Source organism: Aegilops tauschii, unplaced genomic scaffold, assembly GCF_002575655.3.
Source record: "Aegilops tauschii subsp. strangulata cultivar AL8/78 unplaced genomic scaffold, Aet v6.0 ptg000594l_obj, whole genome shotgun sequence".
NCBI classification, from domain to species: Eukaryota; Viridiplantae; Streptophyta; class Magnoliopsida; order Poales; family Poaceae; genus Aegilops; species Aegilops tauschii.
Window position 1 is genome coordinate 1 of NW_027332832.1, and position 20,568 is coordinate 20,568.

Genomic DNA, 20,568 nt, shown 5'->3' on the forward strand with positions numbered 1-20,568 from the left:
AAAACACCGAACCATCCGATGTAAAGACGATTTTCAGTGCTAGTTATCCAGTTGCAGAAGCGACCCCACAGGCTTGTACTTTCGCGTCTCTCTAAAATTGCAGTCATGGTAAGATCTTGGTTTATTCAAATTGCAAGGACTCCCAAGCACACGTATTAACTAGAATATAGATAATAGAAGGCTTGTTATTTAACAGTATAACATAGACTATATACCAATGTCAACCAAGTCAGCCCAAAGATTAGCTATCCATATAACTAAATTAACCAAACCAATAATTTTGTATTTGTAAATGAAGTGAGTCAAAGTTTTTAACTTTGATGAGTCTTTTCTATATGGGTTGCCCGGGACTCGAACCCGGAACTAGTCGGATGGAGTAGATAATTCTTCCTTGTTACAATAGAGAAAAATCCCTCCCCAAATCGTGCTTGCATTTTTCATTGCACACGACTTTCCCTATGTAGAAATAGCCAATTTCTATTCCAAAGAGGAAGTTCTACTAATTTTTTTAATTAGTAACTTGATTCACCTACTCTTTATTATAATAAAAAGAACATTTCAGAATGAAAAATAGAAAAGTTTTTTCTTGATCATTTATCAACCCTTTCCTGTTTCTTAATTTCGTCTAATGATTAATTAAGAGGGTTGACCAGGTCATTGATACGTATAATATCCAAATACCAAATACGCTCAGTGTGTGATCCACAGAAAGAAAAAAGAGTTGTTTTGGTGAACATCAAAGAAAAAACTTGCTCTTCTTCCATAAAAAATTCTTCTAAAAATGCCGAACCCAATCGTTGCATAAAAGTTCGTACCGTGCTTTTATGTTTCCGAGCTAAAGTTCTAGCGCATGAAAGTCGAAGTATATACTTTAGTCGATACAAAGTCCGTTTTTTCGAAGATCCACTATGATAATGAAAAAGATTTCTACATATCCGACCAAATCGATCAAGAATATCCCAATCTGATAAATCTGTCCAAATGGGTTTACTAATAGGATGCCCCGATCCAGTACAAAATTGAGCTTTTGATAAGTATCCTATGAGGAGAGTAGCGGGGACTATGGTATCGAATTTTTTCATTCGAGTATCTATTAGAAATGACTTCTCCAGCATTTGATTCCTTACTAACAAAGAACTTTTTGGTACACTTGAAAGGTACCCCATAAAATCGAAGCAAGAGTTTGCTAATTGGTTTATATGGATTCTTCGCGGCTGAGTCCAAAAACAGAAATAATATTGCCAGAAATTGATAAGGTAGCATTTCCATTTCTTCTTCAAAAAAAAAGTGCCTTTTGATGCAAGAATTGCCTTTCCTTGATATCGAACATAATGCATAAGAGGATCCATAAAGAACCATAGGGTTTTCCGAGAAAAACCAGGGTACATTATCCCAAAATGTTCCATCTTCCTAGAAAAGTGGATTCGTTCCAGAAAAGTTCCAGAAGATGCTAATGGTAAGCAAGAAGATTGTTTACGAAGAAACAACAAAAAAAATTCATATTCTGATACATAAGAGTTATATAGGAATCGAAACAGTCTTTTATTTTCTTTTGAAAATAAAAAATGGATTTCATTGAAGTAATAAAAACTATTCCAATTCGAATAATAGTTGAGAAAGAATCGCAATAAATGCAAAGATGGAACATCTTGGATACGGTATTGAAGGAGTTGAACCAGGATTTCCAAATGGATAGGATAGGGTATTTCTATATGTGATAGATAATCCAAATGCAAAATTTGTCTTCTAAAAAGGGAAATATTGAATGAATAGAGCGTAAATTCTGAAACTTTGGTATTTCTTTTTCTTTCGGACAAAATAATTCCCGTAGCGAGAATGGGATTTCCACAACGATCGCAAACCCTTCAGATAGAATCTGAGAATAAAACTCAGAATAAAAATAATTTTTGTAATCCAATAATCGATCTTGGTTAGGATGATTAACCGAGTTATCCAAAAAATTCTGCTGATACATTCGAATAATTAAACGTTTCACAAGTAGTGAACTAAATTTCTTGTTATTACAACTAACAACTATTTCCACAGGTTCAGAACCATTTAATCCATAATGGTGGGCAAATGCATAAATATATTCCTGAAAGAGAAGTGGGTAGACAAAGTATTGTTGACGAGATTTATGTTTTTCTGAATACCCTTCGAATTTTTCCATTTGTATTTCTACTTGAATCAGAGAGAAGAAGCATTTCTCGGTTTATCGAATGATGATACATAGTGCAATATGGTCAGAACAGGGTGTTGCATTTTTAATACAAACCCTGGAAAGAAAGGGAGTCTAATCCACAGATCTTTTTCTGCTCCTTTTCTACCCAATTAGTTTATGTTTGTTCTAATTAAAAAAAAAGAACAGAACAAGTTTTTTATTTTTGCAGGCCAATCGCTCTTTTGACTTTGGAATACAGCCTCTTTATCAATATACTGCTTCTTTTACACATTCAATCCATAACATCCCTTATTCAATCCATAATCAAGAATAATTAGGATTTCTAAAAAAAAAAGAAAAAATAAAGGGTCCACTCATAGGAAAACCCAACCTTTCCCCGCATCCGGCACTAATCTATTTTTAACGTCTAATTAGAGCGGGGAATCATTCAATTAGGAAGTTCAGCTCGTTGCTTTTTATTTTACCAGAATTGGAGCCAGGCTCTATCCATTTATTCATTAGACCCAGAAAATCGTAATTTTGGATTCCATTCAAAAAGATTGATTTTATTACGACATGCTATTTTTTCCATTCATTACCTTTGAGGATCAGTCGTGGTCTTCTAGACTCTACCAAGAGTCTGGACGAATTTGTTGTTTCATCCAAATGTGTAAAAGATCATAGTCGCACTTAAAGCCGAGTACTCTACCATTGAGTTAGCAACCCAGATAAAAAAAGGATCTTAGATACGATCGAAATCCAAAAATCAATGGAATTACACCGCGCGCTTCTGTCAAAACATTGAACTAGCAAGACATCAAAAGATTTTTTTATCGACCATGAAAAACACTCAAATGCCAAAACGAACAGGTCCGGTTAAATTCCACTAAAGTAAAGTTAAAAAAAGAGCGACCCTAATCACGATGGCCAAATTCTCCTTATTTTTAGCGATTTTTATTAAAAAAAAATATATATTATATTGTATGAGAATACATGCAAGAGGAACACCCTTATCATTTGAGCGAAGTGTAGGCGGAAAAATTGAATATGGAGTGAGGATAAAGAGACCCATCTATCTACAAATTCTATTTGTTCAATAGACCTTTGTCAATGGAAATACAATGGTAAGAAAACAAATTAGATAGAAAAAGTAAATAAAATAGGGGCTTATGTTGAATTGGCACGATATAATATAAATCCAAATAGGATTAAAAAAGAGGTAAATTGTGTCTAAATAATTAGACAACTAGGAATACTAATAATCTTCTCCTATCCTACTTTTTGATTCATTTAGTTCTTCAATTAACTCAAAGTTCTTTCTTTTCTTTAAAGAATTCCGCCTTCCTTAAAATATCATAAACAGTTCTTGTTGGTTGAGCACCCTTTTCAAGGAAATAGAGAATAGCTGGAACATTTAAACAAGTTTGATTCTTTATCGGATCATAAAAACCTACTTTTTGAAGATCTCTTCCTTCTCTTCGAGATCGAACATCAATTGCAACGATTCGATAGACAGCTTATTGGGATAGATGTAGATAAACAACGCCCCCCCCTAGAAACGTATAGGAGGTTTTCTCCTCATACGGCTCGAGAAAATGATTCGAATTTCTGTCGATAATAATAGAAATTAGACTATGACGTGCATTAATTTCCTTACAGAAAAAACAAATTTCATTTATACTCATGACTCAAGTGGGCTAATTTTGCCTGACAAACTTCGAAGGCAAAATCCTTCCAAAATTTTGAGTCGTCTTTAAACTCTTTTCTTTGTCTCATTTCGAACGAATTGACTTTTATTCCTTATTCTGATCCAACTCTGTTGTTGAGACAATTGAAAATTGTGTTTACTTGTTCTGGAATCCTTTATCTTTGATTTGTGAAATCCTTGGGTTTAGACATTACTTCGGGAATTCCTATTTTTTTCTTTCAAAAGAGTAGCAACATACCCTTTTTTCTTATTTCCTTCGATAAAGCATTTATCTCTTCTATAGAAATCTAATAAGAGGGATTGATTCTGATATACTTTTATTGGACTTTATTCTTATTTTAACCTTTCGATTTATTTCTATATTAAGGATAGACTGACAAAGTTGGCCTAATTTATTAGTTTTCACTAACCCTAGATTCTTTCCCTTGATAAAAAAAATTCTGTCCTCTCGAGCTCCATCGTGTACTATGTTACTTAAACCCAGCGCAAATTTGGTTCGGAACGAATAGAACAGGCTATGTCGAGCCAAGAGCATTTTCATTACTATGGAAAATGATGGATAGAAAAATCCACAATCGATCATGTCCTTCAAGTCGCACGTTGCTTTCTACCACATCGTTTTAAACGAAGTTTTACCATAACAAACATTCCTCTTTTCATTGCAAAGTGGTATAGAGAATTGATCCAATATGGATGGAATCATGAATAGTCATTGGTTTAGTTTTTTTATACTAATTAAAACTTGCTATCTATGGAGCAATATGGATAAAGAAAGTAAGTATTTATCCGGGAAGCCTCCGCCAAGATCCAATTTATTTAAACCCATATTAAAATTCTATCATATGAATGAAACATAGTTTGAAAAAGACGACTAAACAAGTTTGCTTAAACTTATTTATTCTTAAATTTCCACCCTCAACGGATGGCTCGAGATGATCAATCTTGAAGTGAGAAAAGAAGGATTGACTCTTCCTCAATAAATAAACTATCAACCTCCAAAAAAGTTTAATTAATTTAATTACTAGAATTAGAATTCTAGTAGTAATATATTTTTTCAGTACCAAAAACAATTAACTATAATAACTAAATAAACTATTCCAATGAAAAGATTGAAAGTTTTTGGTAGTTATAGAATTCTCGTACTTCTTCAACTCGAATACCAAAAGGAAGAAAAAAATATGACTAAGTGATTTTATTTTATAGTAGAGGCATATCCTGAATGTGCTTGATAGATCCCATTTTTTCATGAAAATAAAGATAGTCAATTTGACTGGACTTAAGACTTTATTATGTTTTCTGAGAAAGAATAAGATATCATTATTCTCTTTAATAAACTTTTGTCTCGTACGGAATACTATATGATTTCACCGTTTGTTTCATCAGAAACAATCTGGGACGGAAGGATTCGAACCTCCGAGTAACGGGACCAAAACCCGCTGCCTTACCACTTGGCCACGCCCCATTTCGGGTTTTATGCGACACTAATAAACACTAGTATGTTTATTTGTTATTCGTCAATACCATTTCAATTACATAAAAAAGGAGGGATATTCTCTTGCTAGTATTCTACACATGCGGATAATATAGAATCAAAAAAATGCATTGATCATTACATGGAATTCTATTAAGATATTATATGAAAGTCGAATTTATTCCACTCTCATTTGAGAGTGCAAATACAAGGAGGTATTTTGTGTTTGGGAAAGTCCGAAGAAAAAAGATTTTGAATCTGCCTTTTCCTTCTTTCCCTTAAAAAAATAACTCAAGAAAAATCCAATTATTTACTCTACAAGAATGAAATGCTTGTTATGCCTAATATACTTAGTTTAACCTGTATCTGTTTTAATTCTGTTCTTTATCCTACTAGTTTTTTCTTTGCCAAATTACCCGAAGCTTATGCTATTTTCAATCCAATCGTGGATATTATGCCTGTTATACCTCTATTCTTTTTTCTATTAGCCTTTGTTTGGCAAGCTGCTGTAAGTTTTCGATGAAATCTTTAGTACTCTGTATGCCAAATTGAATGATGTGTTCATTCCAAAAAAATTTAAAAATGGGTAAAAGCCGAGAAGTTTTATATTTTTATATTATGAACCTTCGATTCTAAAATTTAAATTCTTCTACATTGAATGGGTAGCTACAGCAATAAATTTGGATCAGCCTTTCTACTCCCCTGCACCTAGGTTGAGCAGGTACCTAAAGGTACCTACACAATACCTAACCACCTAACCCTATTTTTGCTATTGATAAGAGTGCTTATTATAAAAGAATTCTTGCAATTTTTTTCAAGAATTCTTTTTTGCATTTTTAGGTATAAAAAAAAAACCATCCTAGTGGATCCGTGTGGTAAGGAAAAACTGGTAATCTATTCCTTAAAAAAAAATCTTGGAGATTATGTAATGCTTACTCTCAAACTTTTTGTTTATACAGTAGTGATATTCTTTGTTTCACTCTTTATCTTTGGATTCTTATCTAATGACCCAGGACGGAATCCTGGACGCGAGGAGTAAAAATTCAGTTTTTTTTTTTTCTTATTGGATTTGTTTCGTACATTTATCTATGAGAAAATCCGGGGGTCAGAATTCTTTCCAATTCGAAAGTCCCAAATGATCCAAGGGAGCGGAAAGAGAGGGATTCGAACCCTCGGTACAAAAAAATTGTACAACGGATTAGCAATCCGCCGCTTTAGTCCACTCAGCCATCTCTCCACGTTCCAAAGCGAAAGGTTTCCGTGATATGATATAGGCAAGAAATAAGAAATAACGGTTGCAAAAAACCCCCTTTTTTTCTTTCAAAAGTCTATAAAAATTATATTGCCAATTCCATTTTAATTATATTCTTTTTTCTTAATGTTAATAAAAAAAGAAGAAAATTCTTGTTTTTTCTTTCTAAAAATCGATATTGGCCGAGAGACAATCAAATAGATTTTCTCTTTAGCGGGCATTTCCATATAGGACTTGTTATAATTATAATAAAACAAGCAGGTTATATAAAAAAAAAACGCTTTTTTTGTCGATTATTTATCAAGAAAGCAAAAAGGGTTCTTATCAAATCCACCATAAAATTGGAAAGAAGCATAAAGTAAGTAGACCTGACTCCTTTAATGATGCCTCTATCCGCTATTCTGATATATAAATTCGATGTAGATGAAATTGTATAAGCGAATTTTTTTTATTTCCTTAGACTTAGACCGCGCAAGACAAGAATTTTTCGCTATTTACGATTTCATATTCTTGTTACTAGATGTTCTATAGGAATAAGAAGAAATCGCAACTCCTTTGCGCTACACATAAAATTGGATTTCGAAGGTCCATTTTTTTTTTCAGAATCCTCTATTTTAGTTCTTCCACCCATGCAATAGAGAGGGAATGGGAAAAGAAGGGTTACTTTTATTTTCATTTTTCCCTTAAAAGATAGACTTTGAAATAGGAGTCTTGGAATAATGCTGAATTCAAAGGTTTATTTCTTTCTATAGTATAAGAAAAACAATTTATTTCTATTTCTATAGTATAAGAAAAACAAATAGTATAAGAAAAACAAATCGAATCAAATTCATGGATTTACCACGACCTCGGTTGTGACTGTGACTCCATAGATAAAAATGGGAAATTTCTCTCTTCGAGACCATTGAAAAAGGGCATTGAACGACAAAGAAATCGTCCACAGATAATAAAACTATCATATGCCTTGGAAAGTGATATGAGGTGCTCGGAAATGGTTGAAGTAATTGAATAGGAGGATCACTATGACTATAGCCCTTGGTAGAATTCCTAAAGAAGAAAATGATCTATTTGATACTATGGATGACTGGTTACGAAGGGACCGTTTCGTTTTTGTAGGATGGTCTGGCCTATTGCTCTTTCCTTGTGCTTATTTCGCTTTAGGGGGTTGGTTTACAGGGACAACTTTTGTAACTTCTTGGTATACCCATGGATTGGCTAGTTCCTATTTGGAAGGTTGTAATTTCTTAACCGCAGCAGTTTCTCTACCCCTGCCAATAGTTTAGCACACTCTTTGTTGCTACTATGGGGGCCCGAAGCACAAGGAGATTTTACTCGTTGGTGTCAATTAGGCGGTCTATGGACTTTTGTAGCTCTCCACGGGGCTTTTGCACTAATAGGTTTCATGTTACGCCAATTTGAACTTGCTCGGTCTGTTCAATTGCGGCCTTATAATGCAATCTCATTCTCTGGTCCAATTGCTGTTTTTGTTTCTGTATTCCTTATTTATCCACTGGGGCAATCTGGTTGGTTCTTTGCGCCGAGTTTTGGCGTAGCAGCGATATTTCGATTCATCCTTTTCTTCCAAGGATTTCATAATTGGACGTTGAACCCATTTCATATGATGGGAGTTGCCGGAGTATTAGGTGCGGCTCTGCTATGCGCTATTCATGGAGCGACCGTAGAAAACACTCTATTTGAGGACGGTGATGGTGCAAATACCTTCCGTGCTTTTAACCCAACTCAAGCTGAAGAAACTTATTCCATGGTCACTGCTAACCGCTTTTGGTCCCAAATCTTTGGTGTTGCTTTTTCCAATAAACGTTGGTTACATTTCTTTATGCTATTTGTACCCGTCACCGGTTTATGGATGAGTGCTATTGGCGTAGTTGGCTTGGCTCTGAACTTACGTGCCTATGACTTTGTTTCCCAGGAAATCCGTGCAGCGGAAGATCCTGAATTTGAGACTTTCTACACCAAAAATATTCTTTTAAACGAGGGTATTCGTGCGTGGATGGCAGCTCAGGATCAGCCTCATGAAAATCTTATATTCCCTGAGGAGGTTCTACCACGTGGAAACGCTCTTTAATGGAACTTTCGTTTTAGCTGGTCGTGACCAAGAAACCACCGGCTTTGCTTGGTGGGCTGGGAATGCCAGACTTATCAATTTGTCCGGTAAACTGCTTGGAGCTCATGTAGCCCATGCCGGATTAATCGTATTCTGGGCCGGAGCAATGAACCTATTTGAAGTGGCCCATTTCGTACCAGAAAAGCCCATGTATGAACAAGGGTTGATTTTACTTCCACACTTAGCTACTCTAGGTTGGGGAGTAGGGCCAGGGGGGGAAGTTCTAGATACTTTTCCGTACTTTGTATCTGGCGTACTTCACCTAATTTCCTCCGCAGTCTTAGGCTTCGGTGGCATTTATCACGCGCTTCTGGGACCCGAGACTCTTGAGGAATCTTTTCCATTCTTTGGTTATGTCTGGAAAGATAGAAATAAAATGACTACAATTTTGGGTATTCACTTAATTTTGTTAGGTCTAGGTGCTTTTCTTCTAGTACTCAAGGCTCTTTATTTTGGCGGTGTATATGATACCTGGGCCCCTGGGGGGGGAGATGTAAGAAAAATTACCAATTTGACCCTTAGCCCCAGTGTTATATTTGGTTATTTACTAAAATCTCCTTTTGGTGGAGAAGGGTGGATTGTTAGTGTAGATGATTTAGAAGATATAATTGGTGGGCATGTATGGTTGGGTTTTATTTGTGTATTTGGCGGAATTTGGCATATTTTAACCAAACCCTTCGCATGGGCTCGCCGTGCATTTGTATGGTCTGGAGAAGCTTACTTGTCTTATAGTTTAGCTGCTTTATCTGTCTTTGGTTTTATCGCTTGTTGTTTTGTATGGTTCAATAATACAGCTTATCCGAGTGAGTTTTATGGACCCACCGGGCCAGAAGCTTCTCAAGCTCAAGCATTTACTTTTCTAGTTAGAGACCAGCGTCTTGGAGCTAATGTGGGATCCGCTCAAGGACCCACAGGTTTAGGTAAATATCTAATGCGTTCCCCAACTGGGGAGGTTATCTTTGGAGGGGAAACTATGCGTTTTTGGGACCTTCGTGCTCCATGGTTAGAACCTCTAAGGGGCCCCAACGGTTTGGACTTGAGTAGGTTGAAAAAAGACATACAACCTTGGCAAGAACGACGCTCAGCAGAATATATGACCCACGCTCCTTTAGGCTCTTTAAATTCCGTGGGTGGCGTAGCTACCGAGATCAATGCAGTTAATTATGTCTCTCCTAGAAGTTGGTTATCAACTTCTCATTTTGTTCTAGGATTCTTCTTTTTTGTGGGCCATTTATGGCATGCAGGAAGAGCCCGAGCTGCTGCAGCAGGTTTTGAAAAGGGAATCGATCGTGATTTGGAACCTGTTCTTTACATGAACCCTCTTAACTAAGATTTTCTTATTTATACCTGTTCTACTTTTTTTCTGTTCTGGCTCGGTTATTCCATCTAGCCGAGCCATTCATTCCTTTTTATGAAAGAAAGATAAGGGACAGAAAAAAAAAAATGAAAGAAACAAACGTATTCAATAAGCAAAAGGAGAGAGAGGGATTCGAACCCTCGATAGTTCCTAGAACTATACCGGTTTTCAAGACCGGAGCTATCAACCACTCAGCCATCTCTCCACAGCCTAATCCTTATTTTACTCCTACAAATAGAACATAGCCATATAAAAAATAAAAAGATTTATTAGCCTCTAGAAAGATATCAGATACAAGTTCCTTTTCGATATATCTCTGTATACTGTATACACGGATACAGGATCCGCTATACCCGCTTGTGAAATAAAGAGTAAATAATCTCTTCTCACCCCCATATCCAAATAAAAAAGCGGTTTAAGTAATAAATTTGAATTAAAGAGAAGAATCAATGGATTCATGATTAAACCCCTCCTACTTCTTGTATTTTTTTACAATTTTGGTTTAAGTGAGGGATCAAATATGTAGTCAACTTTATTTGATGGTAGCTTGGAGGATTAGAAATATGACTATTGCTTTCCAATTAGCTGTTTTTGCATTAATTGCGACTTCCTCAGTCTTAGTAATTAGTGTACCCCTTGTATTTGCTTCTCCTGATGGTTGGTCAAATAATAAAAATGTTGTATTTTCCGGTACATCGTTATGGATTGGACTAGTCTTTCTCGTAGCTATTCTGAATTCTCTCATTTCTTAAATTAAATTTGGTTAATATTTATTAACCCCATAAAAAAGAAATAATAAAGGCCATTTCTTCTAAAAAATTAGAATAGTGAGACGTATTAAAACGCAATTTGCGTTCCGAATTGCTAGCTCTTCTCTTTCAGTATTATGAAATTCCATTCCCATTAGAATATTCATTCACAGATAATAAAAAAAGGAAAACTCTAATATAATAGAAAATGAAATGAAACGGTCGACCCAGACATAGAAGGTCGACCCAGGCGGATATACGCTATAAAATATATACCGTAGCGAGCGTAGTTCAATGGTAAAATATCTCCTTGCCAAGGAGAAGATACGGGTTCGATTCCCGCCGCTCGCCCGCTTAATTTATCAAAGTACTATGATAAAAAGTTTAGTCTAGTTAACTGTTTAACTACTTATATTAAATTAAGTATTAATTAGGTGTTAGTCTAGTGCCGTATCCCTTACTATCTTACCCTTCCTTTGCATCCCACTCAAAAAAAGAGGGCGCTCCGGAGGCAGAAATAGAACTCGCCAACAGAGCTCCAAAAATTGGGTATTAACTGAGACAAACAACGGGCAAACTTTTTTTAAAGGGAAGAGAGAGGTAGACTGTCCCTTTCGTTTCATTTTTATTTTCTGCAGGGTAGGGAGAAGCCTTGCGCCTTCTTTTTTTGAAGGCAAGTGACTTCGCAAACTGCTCAATTTTGCCCTCTAGGGCCGGGAACTAATGAATAAAAAAGGGTTGGATACGCCCCTCTACCATATCTAGAGAAATAGAATAGTCCTTTTATACAGACTGCTAAGTGCGGAGACGGGAATCGAACCCGTGACCTCAAGGTTATGAGCCTCGTGAGCTACCAAACTGCTCTACTCCGCTCTGGAGTACCAGAAACTGGTGGACAAAAAAGGCTTGAATACAAGCCTCTAACATGTCTAGACAAAGAGAATACTCCTTTTATACAGAATGGAGCGGGTAGCGGGAATCGAACCCGCATCGTTAGCTTGGAAGGCTAGGGGTTATAGTCGACGTTGGTTGATTATTTTTAACGTCTCTAATTCAAAACCGAACATGAAATTTTGATTTCATTCGGCTCCTTTATGGATATTCTCACCACTTAACATCTATGTCAGCTTTTCTATTTGAATGGAACCAAAGCTCTCCGCTTTCTAGATGATCCTTATAGAGTAGGAGATAGAAATTCTATCTAAATCCATCTAATCTACTTACTTCGTTCCCTAATTTCATTCAAGAGATCCTGAGGAAAAGAATTGGGTTTCCACCGAGCTTAAACAATATGCGGATGGTTCTAGTAAACCAAAACTATCGTTTTTTAGCTATTTGGCTTCCTTATTCCTTATTTTAAGAAGATTTAGTTACGATTGGAAATCAACTTTTTTGTATCTTCATCCATAGATCCTTTACTCATATTTTCAAAATTGGAATACTTAATCCAATGCAAAATTATGCTTCGCGACTCTGTACTCATAATCCTATTTTTATTTTGGATGCAATTTAAATTAGTCTTTGGATACAAATCGCCAGAATGTATATTCTTCCTCAATATGCTATTGAGAGGAAAAGGATTTAATCCTTTATAAGAACTAAAGTTTTCATCGGAATATAAAAATAAAAAACTTAAGGATGCCTTAAGTATATCATTTCAAATTCAGTTATTATATAGAACGAATCACACTTTTACCACTAAACTATACCCGCTACATTGTAGATTATGGTATAAATGGTACCCTTTGTCAAGGATAGCCATTTGACAAGAAGGCTAATTCCCCCTTATTGAATCAGATGGAGAAGGTTCATGACACTGAGCCGTTGGTACTTCTACTTCGATCGCTCGCCTTTACTTTAGGATTTAGATAGCCCCTCTGGTCTGTAAAAAAAATCTTTTCTTACCATGCTAATAGCGCCTGAACCAAATGTATTTATTTTGATTAGGATCCTATTCTACGGTTACGACTACAATAATAATTATTTACTTTGCAAGGACGTAAGTGTGTCAGACTGCTAAATTGTTTTATTATTCCTACAATATAAACTAGGGGATATAGGGGGTAACACTGTCCCTATAAATTCCTTTTTCCTTTTCTTTTTTGTCCAGAATTGAACAAAAAAGAAATTATGGAAGATGTTTTCTTCCCCCATTAAGTCCGAGCCATAGAGTAAGAGTGAGATGAGTTTTCCAAATTCATCATAGACTTTCCCTATGGCTTGATAGAAGTAAGCAGCAAAGAGTCGTAACTTAAAGAAAAAAACGGACAGGGCCGACAGATTTACCTGATGTAAAGAAGATCCTAAAAGTCTCTGATTAGTCGACTCTCTCCATTTAACACTTTCCTCTCTCTCCTTTTTTCCACTGACTCAATTCTAGTTTATTAGATTCTTGTTTAAAAGAATGAAAAAAGTTCAATAGAACTAAGAACACATAAAAAATAGCATAGAGGATCAAGGCCATTACCAAAAGTTCCTCCCAAGGATCCTATATCCTATTGGGTATCTGTTCCCCGCCTTTTCCCGCTAGGATCGGAAATCTTATATTTTCCATATCCATATACCGTTGAATCCTTGGGGTTCCAGAATCCGCCTATTTTACTAGTCTTCGGAAACGGAAAACCCTGAACCAAGAAGAGTTGGATATGTTATGTAGGGTATGTTTTTTTTTTATTAATTTTATTTTGAGCTCTCAAGATATCGATATATACATATACAATCTCTACATAATGTCTCTCTCTCTATCTCTATATATTATATATATAATATGTACATTATGCAGTAGACCCATAATGGGAAATCCAAGTGGCTAATTTTTGAATTAAATAAAAAGCCCTTTTAACTCAGTGGTAGAGTAATGCCATGGTAAGGCATAAGTCATCGGTTCAAATCCGATAAAGGGCTTTTTAAATTAGTGGTAGAGTAATCTCGTGCTAAGACGTAAGTCGTTGGTTCGAATCTGATAGAGTACTTTTCTACTAAATTGATTCACTTTTGTTCTTTGTTTTTGAAACTTTCTCTATATTTTTAGAGAATTTTATGACTTAGTGCGGGATGGATGCATTTTTGGTCTGAACACTAAATGAAGCACGGAGAATTAATCTATAACGATCAACTAAAAAAAATCCTAGATGAAAACATAACAGAAAAGTTGGAAAAACTCTTTGCTTTGGATCTATTTATACTTTTCGAGTATATTGACAATTCCAAAAAACTGCTCATACTATGATTATAGTATAATCACGAGCGGTTGTATATGGCCCTATCGTCTAGTGATGCCCCTATCGTCTAGTGGTTCAGGACATCTCTCTTTCAAGGAGGCAGCGGGGATTCGACTTCCCCTGGGGGTAGGGAGTATTATGAAAGGAGGTTAATCATAGATTAGCAAAAACCCTAGAATAAATTCTTCCTGGGTCGATGCCCGAGTGGTTAATGGGGACGGACTGTAAATTCGTTGACAATGTCTACGCTGGTTCAAATCCAGCTCGGCCCAAACCAAAAATCTAGGGCTTCGTGAGTATGAACTAAATCCTTTTGTTTTTCTTCCATAAAATAAAATGTCTGATCTATAGAAATAAAAGATAAAGAAAAAAGGGAAATTTTTTTTTTCTAATCCATATCTCTCTCATTCCTTTCTTACAAACAAAAGAGTTTTTCTTATTGAAGGCTGGATTATTATCCATTTTTAGTGATAAAAAATCACGACATACTAGTTATGTCACTCTCACTATACCCACGTATAATATAATATGTGGGTATGTAGTATATGATTCGTCTATTTCTTAGAGTACGAAAGACGAATCGAATCTTCTTATGGTTCTATTTAAGAATGGGTATGCCATACACCCCGCGGGGATTGTAGTTCAATTGGTCAGAGCACCGCCCTGTCAAGGCGGAAGCTGCGGGTTCGAGCCCCGTCAGTCCCGAACTAGGGTTCAATGAATGGAGAAATTGATATTTCCTTTTTCCATGAAAAAAAGGGGCAGGGAGCAAGATCAAATACCCACAGGGCACCCTTACTTCACTTTTTTATTTTGCATCCCTCATTAAAGAGGGAGGGAAGGCATATAGGAATTTTTTTTCACTACTCCCGATCGATAAAGATAAAGAAAGACACACATACGATATGTGGATTAGTAGAATTTAGGATATTATATTACTCTATCTTTCTTTATGATGATACCATCCTCATCTTAATTTCCTATTCCACTCTTATGGAATAGAGTACCGGTATTTTACCGGAATCCATACATAAATCGTATTCCCTTTTTATTTCAGACCTCTTTTCCCCATCTCACTTCTACTGCTTATTTGGATGTCTATGTGACCCATAGAAAGTTGGTCATATAATACATACATAATTGTATGTATAACTATAAGAAAAAGGAAGGGAAATTGTATAAGATTAAGAAAGTAGAAGATTAAGAAAGCTCGTGGGTTAGAGATATAGAAAAGAAAAAGTAGAAAAGGATTAAAAAAGAGGGAATTCCTAATCCAATCAAAAAACCCATTTTGGTCTTAGTGTGGATAGAGGATCTTCCTATGTTATACTATATAACTCTCATCCGTGAAATATAACTCTCATCCATGAATTGATTTGATAGATCCGATATTCATAATATTGAATTGATTCAGTATTATCAGAATGCAAGCCCTACCCTTGAATTTACAAGATACCCCTTTTTCCTCTCCATGGGATTACATCCCGAGTTATTGTGAAAATAAAAAATAAAGAGGTTATGGAAGTCAATATTCTCGCATTTATTGCTACTGCACTGTTCATTCTAGTTCCTACTTCTTTTTTACTTATTATTTATGTAAAAACAGTCAGCCAAAATAATTAATTGGAATTCCAATTAATCATTGAAGAAATTAAAAAGGGATTAAATAAAAAAAATCCAAGTCTTAAATGAAAGGATCTGGTTGGAATCTTAAAGTGTGGTAGAAAGAACTACATATAGTTTTTTCTACGACACTTTAGATTCTTTCTATTATATTATCTTTGAATCTACATAGAATAGATTAGTAGATTGAAATAGTTAAGTAGTCTAATTCAATTTCTTTTTTCATTGCATCCACTTAATTTCAATCAGGTCAAAATAAAAAAATCTAAGACAATTCTTGACCAAAGAATCCATGGAAGGAAAGAAAAATAATATTAAGAATAGACTATAGTAAAAAGTAAAAGGAAATGGAAAATGTGTGATATGCCGTGAATAGTTCCGTGGAAGAAAGTCGAATTTTCTTATGTATAGAACTTTTTTTAACCATTCGTCATTTCTAGTAGAAATTATGAATTGGTATAATGGCTCTTTCTTACATTACAACTTACAATACAAGAGTTTCTTACAGGAGTGAAACAAAACTAAAGAAAAAGATTAAAGAATAACGTTTGACAAAATGATTAATGCAAAATGATCCATTAATGAAAAGAATTGATACAACAATTTGATTACTTAATCAATTAGTAGTATCCCTAGAGTCCACTCCTTCCCCATACTACTAGTGAAAGAGAAAATGTAAAGACTACCATTAAAGCAGCCCAAGCGAGACTTACTATATCCATCTAAATTATGTCTCCTATTTCTATGAAGGGATTATTCTATTCTACTATTGATCAATAATCATAGTGGAATCAAGGGTACAGAGTCAAAAAGGGATTCCGCCCTAAGGCCATGGATCAATCAGTTCAAGGAATTTACTCCTAACAAATTCTTATAGGAATTCTGGTAGAATTAGAGAGCATTAAAAATACGATACTATAGCCCTTTTTTCCTTAAAAAAGAAAGAGTACGGGAATGATGTCCTGAATAGAAGAAGCGGGAATAGGAAGATTTTTTATTCCTTTTGTTACTCTTTTTTTTTTTTTAAGCAAAGGACGCCCGAATATACCATAAAATTAACGATAGATAAATATTTATTGGATACCTACCTTACCTAATGTTTATTTTTGACCTAAACCCTGCAGCCTTGCTTTGTATCATTCTATGAAAGAATGAAGAGGAAGAGATTTTATCCATAACACAACTCCTAAATTGATTTTTGATCGACCTATTTAATCTGATTCTCGTTAGAATTAAAATTAAGTAGTCCTTACTTTAGTGTATGTAGGTAACATAAGATGTACGATAAAAAAATGTATAATAATTAGTAAGTCTTGATATTCTTTCGTGGAGTCCCTTCTTGAATCTTAGATTGAAAAAAAAAAAGAATGCCCCTTAGGGACCTTTCTTTGGATACCAAGATTTCTGACATCTTATCCTCGTATTTTAAAATTATCAAATCGAATCTCAATTAAGAACCAATTCAAATTCATATAATAAAAGAATAAGGAAACACTACCTCACCCCTATTGATAACCATTTTGGCCACTACCGTCAAAACAAACCCTAACCCTAGTTTGAGGATAGAACTATGGTATGGTTTCTCTAAACCCAGTATCGGCAGGCCCAGTTACTCTCTTGCCCGAACTTATGCGAAGTAAAAATTGATCGAATTCGATCAGCACTATAAAAAAAACCTAAGTATTTTATTGATCAGGCGGCACCCAGATTTGAACTGGGGATAAAGGATTTGCAGTCCCCTGCCTTACCGCTTGGCCATGCCGCCAAAAAATCCGATCAAAAATCTAGAAAACAGCAAGTATTCATCCACGTTTTCTTACGAAAAGCCCCTTTTATTTTGAATATAATTCTACTTACTTTTTTCCAATCTTTTTCAAAAAATCTATTCCTGCTTTTTTTGATCCAGTTTCTATTATTCTCCTCGATAGATTCTATCTTAAAACATACATTGTTAACACAATAAAACTTCCCATTTCTTTCTATTGAGATGAAAAAGAAGAAAAAGTGGATTTCTATTCACAGGCTGCAAAATTCAGAATAAATTGGAACCGTTAACTAGAATTCTCTTTTTTTTATTGCAGTAGTGAACTACTCTTAAATCGGTATTATCTCCCCCCCTTCAATGGCATAATAAAATAGTATGACTTTATGCTTAATCCGTGTATAGGTAAACTTTAGGTCCGAACAGCATTATTATCCAAAGATCCCCTTTATGTACATATCTCTATGGAGAATCATGCTTTAATTTTTAAAAGTATTAAATTAAATATCTTGAATAAAAAAAGGAAATTTGCTCTGATATAGAGTATAACCTTACTATCTTGGCCTACCCAAGTGAAATTACGATAAAAGAAAAGCATGGATATGGGGAGAGGTGGATAACTAGATTGGCATGTACTTAAAAAAGGGACTTACTTGATTTTAGAATTCCACAATGAAATACTGAATTTTCTAGTAATTATACTACTCCGATCCGAAATAAAAAAGAACCCTCAAATTATTTTGAGAAATTAAAGTAAGCACGCTATTCTAAATCGAAGTAAAGTCAAACTTTCTAGTATATTATATTACGGCTTTATTACATTCATAGAAAGGAGATAAAATGAGAAATCTTTGCCATCCAATCTGATTAGAATATCATAACATAAAGTATAAGTGGCAGAATTTTTTTTTTTAGGAATGTTTTATCAATTCATTTTCATTTCATTTGTACCCCTGGCAAACTCGAACTTTCGTCCAAATGGTCTCTATTCATATGTATGAAATACATATATGAAATACGTATGTGGAGTTCCCTAGAATTTCATGTGATTCAGTAAACAGAATATAGATTCCATGATTGCTAGATCGATCCAGAGGGATTGATGAAGAGTGAGCTGATAATGGAATTTTTCTTTGATAAACAGGAAACTTAAGATTAAGATGCTCCGGAATGGAAACGAGGGAATGTCCACAATACCCGGATTTAGTCAGATCCAATTCGAGGGATTTTGTAGGTTCATTAATCAAGCCTTAGCAGAAGAACTTGACAAGTTTCCAACAATTAAAGATCCAGATCACGAAATTGCATTTCAATTATTTGCGAAAGGATATCAATTGCTAGAACCCTCGATAAAAGAAAGAGATGCTGTGTATGAATCACTCACCTATTCTTCCGAATTATATGTATCTGCGAGATTAATTTTTGGTTTCGATGTGCAAAAGCAAACCATTTCTATCGGAAACATTCCTATAATGAATTCCTTAGGAACCTTTATTATAAATGGAATATACCGAATTGTGATCAATCAAATATTGCTAAGTCCTGGTATTTACTACCGCTCGGAATTAGATCATAAGGGAATTTCTATCTACACTGGCACTATAATATCAGATTGGGGGGGGAGATCGGAATTAGCAATTGATAAAAAAGAAAGGATATGGGCTCGCGTGAGTAGAAAACAAAAGATATCTATTCTAGTTCTATCATCAGCTATGGGTTCGAATCTAAGAGAAATTCTAGATAATGTTTCCTACCCTGAAATTTTCTTGTCTTTCCCGAATGCTAAGGAGAAGAAGAGGATTGAGTCAAAAGAAAAAGCTATTTTGGAGTTTTATCAACAATTTGCTTGTGTAGGTGGGGACCTGGTATTTTCGGAGTCCTTATGCGAGGAATTACAAAAGAAATTTTTTCAACAAAAATGTGAATTAGGAAGGATTGGTCGACGAAATATGAATCGGAGACTTAATCTTGATATACCTCAGAACAATACATTCTTGTTACCACGAGATGTATTGGCCGCTACGGATCATTTGATTGGAATGAAATTTGGAACGGGTATACTTGACGATGACGATATGAATCACTTGAAAAATAAACGTATTCGTTCGGTTGCAGATCTGTTACAAGATCAATTCGGATTGGCTCTTGGTCGTTTACAACATGCAGTTCAAAAAACTATTCGTAGAGTATTCATACGTCAATCGAAACCGACTCCCCAAACTTTGGTAACTCCAACTTCAACTTCAATTTTATTAATAACTACTTATGAGACCTTTTTTGGCACATACCCGTTATCTCAAGTTTTTGATCAAACGAATCCATTGACACAAACTGTTCATGGGCGAAAAGTGAGTTGTTTAGGTCCTGGAGGGTTGACGGGGAGAACCGCAAGTTTTCGGAGCCGAGATATTCATCCGAGTCACTATGGGCGTATTTGTCCAATTGACACGTCTGAAGGAATCAATGTTGGACTTACTGGATCCTTAGCAATTCATGCGAGAATTGATCACTTGTGGGGATCCATAGAGAGTCCGTTTTATGAAATATCTGCTGAGAAAGCAAAAGAAAAAAAAGAGAGACAGGTGGTTTATCTATCACCAAATAGAGATGAATATTATATGATAGCAGCAGGAAATTCTTTGTCCTTGAATCAAGGTATTCAGGAAGAACAGGTTGTTCCGGCTAGATACCGTCAAGAATTCTTGACTATTGCATGGGAACAGATTCATGTTAGAAGTATTTTTCCTTTCCAATATTTTTCTATTGGGGGTTCTCTCATTCCTTTTATTGAGCACAATGATGCGAATCGGGCTTTAATGAGTTCTAATATGCAGCGCCAAGCAGTTCCGCTTTCTCGGTCCGAGAAATGCATTGTTGGAACTGGATTGGAACGCCAAACAGCTCTAGATTCGAGGGTTTCCATTATAGCCGAACGCGAGGGAAAGATCATTTCTACTGATAGTCATAAGATACTTTTATCAAGTAGTGGGGAAGACTATAAGTATTCCTTTAGTTAACCACCGTCGCTCTAACAAAAATACTTGTATGCACCAAAAACCCCGGGTTCCACGGGGGTAAATCCATTAAAAAAGGACAAATTTTAGCAGAAGGAGCTGCTACAGTTGGGGCGAACTTGCTT

The 20,568-nt window shown here is 35.3% G+C and overlaps 6 non-coding genes across 6 annotated transcripts; 3 read left to right on the forward strand and 3 right to left on the reverse strand.

Moving 5' to 3' along the window:
- Window positions 1–6,489: 6,489 nt before the first annotated feature.
- Window positions 6,490–6,577, reverse strand: TRNAS-GCU (transfer RNA serine (anticodon GCU)). Its single transcript has one exon. It is a non-coding gene; the product is annotated as a tRNA-Ser (tRNA).
- Window positions 6,578–10,191: 3,614 nt separating this feature from the next.
- On the reverse strand, window positions 10,192–10,279 carry TRNAS-UGA (transfer RNA serine (anticodon UGA)). Its single transcript has one exon. It is a non-coding gene; the product is annotated as a tRNA-Ser (tRNA).
- An 824-nt stretch (window positions 10,280–11,103) lies between these two features.
- TRNAG-GCC (transfer RNA glycine (anticodon GCC)) lies at window positions 11,104–11,174 on the forward strand. Its single transcript has one exon. It is a non-coding gene; the product is annotated as a tRNA-Gly (tRNA).
- Window positions 11,175–13,655: 2,481 nt separating this feature from the next.
- Window positions 13,656–13,727, forward strand: TRNAT-GGU (transfer RNA threonine (anticodon GGU)). Its single transcript has one exon. It is a non-coding gene; the product is annotated as a tRNA-Thr (tRNA).
- Window positions 13,728–14,234: 507 nt separating this feature from the next.
- On the forward strand, window positions 14,235–14,316 carry TRNAY-GUA (transfer RNA tyrosine (anticodon GUA)). The gene has a single exon. It is a non-coding gene; the product is annotated as a tRNA-Tyr (tRNA).
- A 3,045-nt stretch (window positions 14,317–17,361) lies between these two features.
- TRNAC-GCA (transfer RNA cysteine (anticodon GCA)) lies at window positions 17,362–17,432 on the reverse strand. The gene has a single exon. It is a non-coding gene; the product is annotated as a tRNA-Cys (tRNA).
- Window positions 17,433–20,568: the final 3,136 nt, after the last annotated feature.